General features: G+C 40.0%; 1 long non-coding RNA gene across 1 annotated transcript in view; it reads left to right on the top strand.

Moving 5' to 3' along the window:
* The window catches only part of LOC108446980, a 20,984-nt gene extending 13,160 nt beyond the window's left edge, over nucleotides 1-7,824 (top strand). Inside the window, exon 3 of the long non-coding RNA XR_001862325.1 lies at nucleotides 7,644-7,824. This is a non-coding gene — a long non-coding RNA (uncharacterized LOC108446980). The remainder of the gene's footprint in view (nucleotides 1-7,643) is intronic.
* Nucleotides 7,825-8,001: the final 177 nt, after the last annotated feature.

The raw sequence follows: 8,001 nt of genomic DNA, 5'->3' as shown, positions 1-8,001 counted from the left end.
ACGGCCTGGACACCGAGTGCACTGCCCTGGCTCGCTGGTCGTAACGCCCTCTTTTTCTCTCTGTCCCTTCTCTCTCCTCTCCCCCAGTCCTTTTCCATTTTCCTTTCTTTTCTGCCTCCTCTAGCCATCTTTTGCTCGGGCAACTCCTTTTCCTCCTCCTTTTGTTATCAATGAACGGTTCTCAGATATAATGTTTGCCTCGTTTGGCTTCATTCTGTTCCCAACCATCCATTTTTAAAAGAACTCCTCGCAGTTCCCCACAGTGGAACACGACAGTTAGGGAGGGTTTCAACTGTACAGAGCCCAAGAGCAGTGATGATAAGGTTGGGTGCCTGTGGGTAAAGATCAGGGAAAGGCCAACAAGGCAGACATCCCACAGGGAGTCTGCTACACACCACCCAGCCAGTATAAAAACGCAACCTCTCTATAAGACATTGGCTGATATTTTACTGTTGCTATATTATTATGAGAGGCTTTACCCTGCTTTTGAGGCGGCTGAACCAACAGTTGAGTCAGTGGCTCTGATGGCCGAAAAGCCAAAGGGCTCCAACTTAGAAAAAGCCCCTTGATGGGCCAACTCCAAAGTCTAGGAACACCCCCAGAATTCGGGTGAGAAAGGAAAAGCCTTTCCCATCAGGCTTTGTGGTGCTATGCAGATTAGGTCTGTCTGGTTGGCTCGTTGCCCACTCCATCCTTCCCTTCTCCCCATTGTCTCCCATTCCCTAGTCCCACCTTTGTACCGCCCCCGTGCCCTCAGACAAATACAAAACCCATACAAAACCCTGGACCCTGCATTGTTTCTGCTCTTTGGTCACTGAACTCCATTCACGGTGCAGCTGCAATAAATCTTCGCCCATGGAATGCCATATGGAGTCCCCTCCTGACTCTTTATCTCTGGTAACACTGAGCTATCCAGCTTAAGTGTGTGTGTGTTTCCATGCCTCCAGCTGCATGGGTGAGGAAGTTAGCCTGCTAGCATGCTACATGGCACCACCAGAGTGATCCCTTGCCAGAGGTGCTTTCGGAATAAAGCAGCAAACTCCTCACCAACACCGCCACAGTGTTACCTTGCAGGATGTTTGCTGGAAACTCAAAAATGCAGACAAGAGACACTCTAGGAGGTTCCTGGAGCGTGTGGAAGAGAACCTCCTGACACGGCAGGGAGGGGGGGCGTCTTTCCTCGGGGCTGGTAGATCTGCTGTTTACAAACAGAGAAGGGCTGGTGGCAGATGTGGTGGTCAGAGGACATCTTGGGCATAGTGACAATGAAATTATAAGAGTTTTCAATCGTTGGTGAAATAAGGAAGGGGATCAGCCAAACTTTATCCCAGGATTTCCAGATGATGGACTTTGGCATATTCAAGAGACTGGTTCAAACAATCTCCTGGGAAACAGTCCTTAATAACAAAGAGGTTCAGGACAGCTAAGAAGGAAATCTTAAAGGTGCAGGAGCAGGCTGTCCCTATGTACCAAAAGGTAAATCACAGAAGACCAGTCTGGCTGAACAGGCAGTTTTCAGTTAGAGTTTACAATCCTTGGAAGAAGGGAAAGCAACTTGGGGAGAGTACAAGGATGTCATTAGGTCATGAAGAGAAAAAATTAGAAATGCAAAAGCTCAGCTAAAAATCAATCTGGCCACTGCTATGAAATAATTTTTTTTAAATAGTGTTTTTATAAACATTAACAACAAAAGGGAGTCCAAAGAAAAACCTCCATCCTTTATTGGACATGGAGGGGAATATTGTCAACAAGGATGAGGAGAAGGCTGAGGTACTTAATGCCTTCTTTGTCTCAGTCTTTAACCAGTTATCCTCAGGGCAGCCAGACTCTGAGCTGGTACACGAGGAGAGGCAGCAGCATAGACTTCCTGTAATCCTGGAAGAAATAATTAGTGACCTCCTGTGCGACTTACAGCACACTTGACGCACACTTGTTCTGGGACTAGATGGGATTCACTCAAGGGCACTGAGAGAGCTGGTGGAAGAGCTCAAAAAGCCACTCTCCATCATTTATCATCAGTCCTGGACAACCAGGGAGGTCTGGGATGACTGGAGGTTGGCCAGCCTAACATCTATCCACAAGAAGGGTCAGAAGAGGGATCCTGGGAACTACAGGCCTGTCAGACTGACCTTGGTCCTTGGAAAGGTTATGGAACATTTCATCTTGAGTGCGATCACAGCATGTACAAGACAACAAGGGAATCAAGTCCAGCCAGCATGCATCTGAGAAAAACAGGTCCTTCCTTCCCAACATGGTCTCCTTTTATGACCAGGTGACCTGTCTAGTGGATGGAGGAAGAGTTCTGGGTGTAGTCTACCTGGACTTCATCAAAGACTGCCTCTCATGGAACTTTCCTGGAAAAGCTCTCAGGTCATAGCCTGTATGGGTGCATTTTTGCTGGGTTAAGAACTGGCTGCACAGCCAGACCTAGAGAGTGAAGGTGAATGGTGCTGCATCCAGCTGGGGTCTGGCCACTAGTGGTGTCCCCCAGGGATCAGTGTTGGGACTGGTCCTGTTCCATATATTTATTTATTGGTGATGTGTACAACTGGATCAAGTGCATCCTCAGTAGGTTCACAGATGACACTAAATTGGGTAGAAATGTTGACGTGCTAGAGGACAGGAAGGGATTTTTTTTTTTGGATTTCATATCAGGTTTTAAGTCAGTCTGTATGTTCTAATAAGTAATAAAACTCAGAAGAGTGTTAGTGATTAAAGGATTATGGTTTCATCATGCTAATTAATTTGATTCATAATCTATAATTTCTTCCTGAACTCACTTTCTTCCTTAATGGCTATGTTCATTAAAAAGGTTTATTAGTAAAAAGATTATCTTCAAATCCATCCATGCTTACTTTTCTAAGATTCAGAGAAGGTCCCTAAAGATACATGGATTATAAAACCGGGGAGAGAAATTCTGAAACAAGTTACCCATATGGCACAAATCTTCAGCTGCTCCGAGTAACTAGATGTTTCCTAGACCTCTTCATAGTAATTCTTTAACTGACAGATTAGAGTGATTTTTTTATTAACTGTTTTTCAGAAGCTTCCCCAGTTCTGAATTTGGAGTCAGTGACCTGCAAGAGACATTCTGAATTCTGAGTTTTACATTCTGAATTCATTCTATAAGCTTGGACTAGTTAAAGGGAAGATAAAAACAGGGGATTATGAAGAGAACACATCTTTCACATTCGTCCACATACTTCAGATACATGAGAAGAAGTAAAAACATAATCCTCTATACATCTTACTATTATGACAGATTTTTTTTTCTAGTATTGTAACGCATGCTTCTTCAAATAGCAAGCAGCTGGGACTTTTTGCATGAATGATTTCAGTCCTACCCCCAGTTACAGAAGTCAACCTTCTCAGGCAGTGTTGGCTTCTTTTGCTGCAAAAAGAGGCCCACAACAGAGGCTACAGAAACTTAGGGAGTCTCTGATAGGAAAGGTAAATTTTAAACTCCTTTGGCTGTTCTTTCTCTATGGGAAAGCATTTAATAGAAATGCATCATTACTTGCCTAAATCATTACTTTTTTTCTGTCTTTGTCCATTATTGAGACAGATGTCTGTGCACAGAATAGATTTTTTGGCATTTCACTTCCATTCTCCCATTCGCCAGTGGGAAATTTTAATTGAAGAAGTTTTGCTGTATCCCCAGACATCTTTCCTATCATCTTGTGGTGATGAGTTCATCCCAACATATCCTCAGGAGCAACAGTAACACCAGGTAAATAAATTTTTCTACCCTTTACACAGAATTCTCTAAAACACCTCAGTCTGTGAAGCTGTGGAAAGAAATAAAAACAAGAAGAAAGTAAGTACCCTATCATGTGCTAGTATATTACAAAAATAAAAGTAATGAAAGACATAGTAGCTCAGGGAGGGAGGGGATGAAATCCATATGAAGCTAGTTCCCACTGAAAGATATATTCAAATCCTAGTGTGGGACTGGGTATCAAATAAAATGACCTGATATAAAGTAGTACAAAAGAAAGTACCAAAAAGCAATGAATTTGCAGTCTCAGTCTGAAAGCAGTTGTATTTGTTGCAGGAGCATAGAAGAAACTGTGGGGAGAGATAAGATAGACTTGAGCTACAGGCTGTGGGACATGGCTGCAGAAGCACATGGCTGCAGAAGCACATGGCAGCACAAAGGAGCACATGGTGGCACACAGAGGCTTGTCTCCACCAGACCCTGGGGGCAGGAGGTGTCACAGGGCAGACCCTACAGAGAGGAGCCTGCTGGGAGCTGACGGACGGGTGAACAGAGAGTGATCACCTCACAGAAGGACATTTGGAAAGTGTGTTGCTGATGTGGCAACACGGGATAGGTCACGTAGTGAGGATTACCATGTAAGGCAATACTGTGCCTTGAAAAAGTGTGTAAAACCAGCTCGTTTCTTTTGAATAAACGATTCAGATTTCCTACCAGTCTGGGTCTGTGCCCCGGTCACTTACACAAAACTATCTGAAGCATTTCTTTTTCATATGCTTCAGATGAAATGAAATGAAATATCACTTCATATTTCTCACTGCTATTCGTAATGCAAACATGATTAGTATGTGTTCATTTATTTGTCTGGATCTGGACATAGAGCTCATATCTCTGCAGTCTGTAAAGCAGCCTGGAACTATAAAATATCTTCTGGATTTGCGGGCTGGGGTTTTTTCATGTGTTGTGTAGTCGTAAACTCTCTATATCTAGGCAGGATGAGAGTCTTTGAGCAGGCACACAAGCTGTTCTGACATGGACTTTTGCTACAGCACACAACTTACACATTCACATAAATTTTAACTTCAGAATGTGTTACAAACTAAGCCAAATAATGTTCTGGAACAATTTCAGATGTCTTTGACTTTTAGGCATCTTGACTGGTTTGAAAATACTTATTTTTGCACAGTCTTCTGCTCTACTGGAAAAATGGCATGTGTTTGTGTAGGCAAAAGCTTCAAGAGTGGAATAAAGAGCCCGGAAGATGCAAGGAGGATGATACATCTGTTGAAACTTAGGAGAGAAATTTGGATAAAGAATTATGTATACCAAACTGGGGCTTGTTTCAGCATGCAACCTGTATATTTAATATTTTACAAAAGGGCAAAACCAGAAGACAATACCTGATGTTAAGACTTCAGTGGTGCACAAATGCTGTAAAATTGTTCATAATGCATCTGACCCCTGAGAAAACTGTGTCGGCTTTTGAGTCATCCTGGACACAGTTTGTGGCACATGGAAATCTCCTAGTTTATTTAATTAACATCTATAAGATTCTGAAATTAATCAAATACATAATTAGGCAAAATGATACAAGGTTTTATAACTATTTCTCAGCAGCCTGTCATATCCTGGAACACTGCCTGTGCTTTAAAGTACTTAATGGCTGCATATTTTACTTTTTTGTAGATTCTGTACCTTTGCCTTTGGTCAGGTATGAGGAATTTTGCCTCACTGAAAATAAATCGGTCTCCTCCATGGAAATCTTAGTCATTAATGTGTAAAAGTTCTTATATAGTTTAGTAAAATATTATCAATTTCTATGTCATCTACATTGATACTATTACTCCTTTCAGATTTAATAGACTGGATCATATATATATACATATATGTATGTATGTATATATATCCTCTTCTTATGATGATGTAGGAAGCTAGCCTTTCTTGTTTGAGATTTATAAAATAGAAATTTACTTTCATTATGGAAAAAAAAAAATATATATATATTGATTTTTTGTATATATTGACTGTAATTTCACTGCATTTCCACACTTTGCAAGTAGATTTTTCTGTCATAACAGCATCGATGCTGCTTGAAACTGGTCTCTGTCTCTATTTTTTGAGGTCACATTGGGTAAATATGTTTCAGAGAGAAACTCTAAATTGAAAAATTACAACACGTATTTCAGAAGCATGATTAAAGCCAAAGCAGGGCATTCAGAAAGCTACAAACAGTATTCCAGTTCATACAAAATGTTTCTTCAGAAAGTTTTAACGTTATTAGAAACCTATTTCATGTGTGCATTCTCTAGACACAGACACGCTGACACAAATGTCATGTGCCTCAACTGTGATTGGCCCAACAGGTATTGTCTTTAAAACAACTGGGAAAAGACCACTTTTAGTATTTGCAGATTTGCAGAGTTTTCAAGCTTTACAAGTTTCAATTTCATTGTATATATTGCTGAAATTCTTGAAAAAGTGGTAATTTACAGTGTATTTGCCAGTTCACGTACATGCGGTAATGTAGAATGAAAACAATTCAAAACAAAACAAAAAAAAATAAAACCAACAGAAACACAAAACTGGCTAAAGGAGTGTACACAAAACAGTGTACTAGTTGTCACAGTATTAACCACACTTATCAAACTTTTCCATAATCATTTGAGGGCAGAGAGATAAAGCAGAAAGAGGGATAGAATTGTAGAATATCCTGGGTTGGAAGGGACCTGCAAGAATTGTCAAGTCTAATTCCTGGTCCTGAGTAGGGCAAACCCAAGAATCACATCATGGGCCTAATAGTGTAGTAAGTTTGAGGAGTAGGGAAATCTTTATTTTTGTGACACAAATTCAGTTCTGTTATGAATAAAGGGTTTTCTCTATTCTGTTATGTGATTAGGAACCATAGTTCTTCCTTCTAGGACTTGTACAGTTATTAAAGTAATACATATATATGCAATATAGCTGTAGGCCAATGTAAGTAATTCCAAACAAAAAAACTCAAAACTTAGCATAACTGTTACTTGTAAGATGAGCTTATCTTGTAAATACAAATTCACACATGTTGTATTATTGTAACGTTCTTGTAAAAAAAAGAGGATTTAAATCAAGTAGTATTTCAATGAGACTTCTCTAAGAGTATGTTGGTGATTACAGGATTAATGGACATGAGTAATAAATTGAGATAAAATAGATTTTAATACATTAAGCTACATAGTTTAAAAATTAATTAATAATAATTTTTTAAAAAAATACTTATTTTATATTTTTGAATATGAGAAAACAAACACAAATCTCTTACCTTTCACAGGTTTATTAAAAATCTCCAGAGATAGGTGTTTAAAATGTTACACACAAGCAGTTACTATGAAAAATTATTTTCTTCTTCTTTAGTATTATTAGAATAATTTTATAGGTGTATTTATGTTCTCCATGATGTTAGTTATCATTATTAGGTAGTAATTGATCAATATGCTCTTGTCAGCAACATAATTTGTTTTGTTCATTTAAGAACTGCATTTGTCAAGGGCACCATATTTCTCTGTCCCCTCTGACTAGATAGAGGGGGTTTTGCATTTCTAAGAGTTTTCAAAGACATGAGATCTGTAGGCAGATGCAGAGAGCAATTTTGTCCTTCTAGGGAGAGTTTGCAAGACCTACATATGGTCTTGATAAAAAAAAACCAGGAGCAATATTTGGGAAGCCATAAACTCTGTTAATGGGTTTGTCACATACAAACTGTCAGAAGACTAGGGAGAAGAAGGTTTGTTTTCATTGAAAAATTCTCACTTGAGATGAAATAAAGCTCAAGTTTAAGCAATCTTGTTCAGTCAATAGATTTTCCTACCCACAAATTATTTTATAAGAAAATTAAATTAAATACATCTATTTATACAGAATTTAGCTGTGTGTTCTTTCTTTTCAAAAGATTTCTTAATAAGATTTTTGTGGGGTATGCCCAGCCCCTGCCCTGGAAGGATCTCTGCTGGGATAAGAGATTTCGCAATTGCCCAGCAGGACTCCCTGGAAAGGGAACCACTTCTTTAGTCACGGTGAGAAAAGACAGACCCACAATCCCTTAGGAGACCCTATGCAGATCCTTTGTAACCCACTGGTCCTCACCCATCCCAGATCCTCTGTAACCCACTGGTCTTCACCCATCCCCTGTATCCCTATAAAAGCAAGCCCTCTGGCCCCTGTGGCTCTCAGAGTGAGTTCTCGTCCCTGGCTTCCCTTCGCCAGAGGGGACCCACAATAAAGCTTCCTTCGTGCGGAACCACCCACAC

Source organism: Corvus brachyrhynchos, unplaced genomic scaffold (genome assembly GCF_000691975.1).
Source record: "Corvus brachyrhynchos isolate BGI_N302 unplaced genomic scaffold, ASM69197v1 scaffold22, whole genome shotgun sequence".
In the NCBI taxonomy this organism is placed as follows: Eukaryota; Metazoa; Chordata; class Aves; order Passeriformes; family Corvidae; genus Corvus; species Corvus brachyrhynchos.
This window is presented reverse-complemented; position numbering and strand designations above follow the sequence as displayed.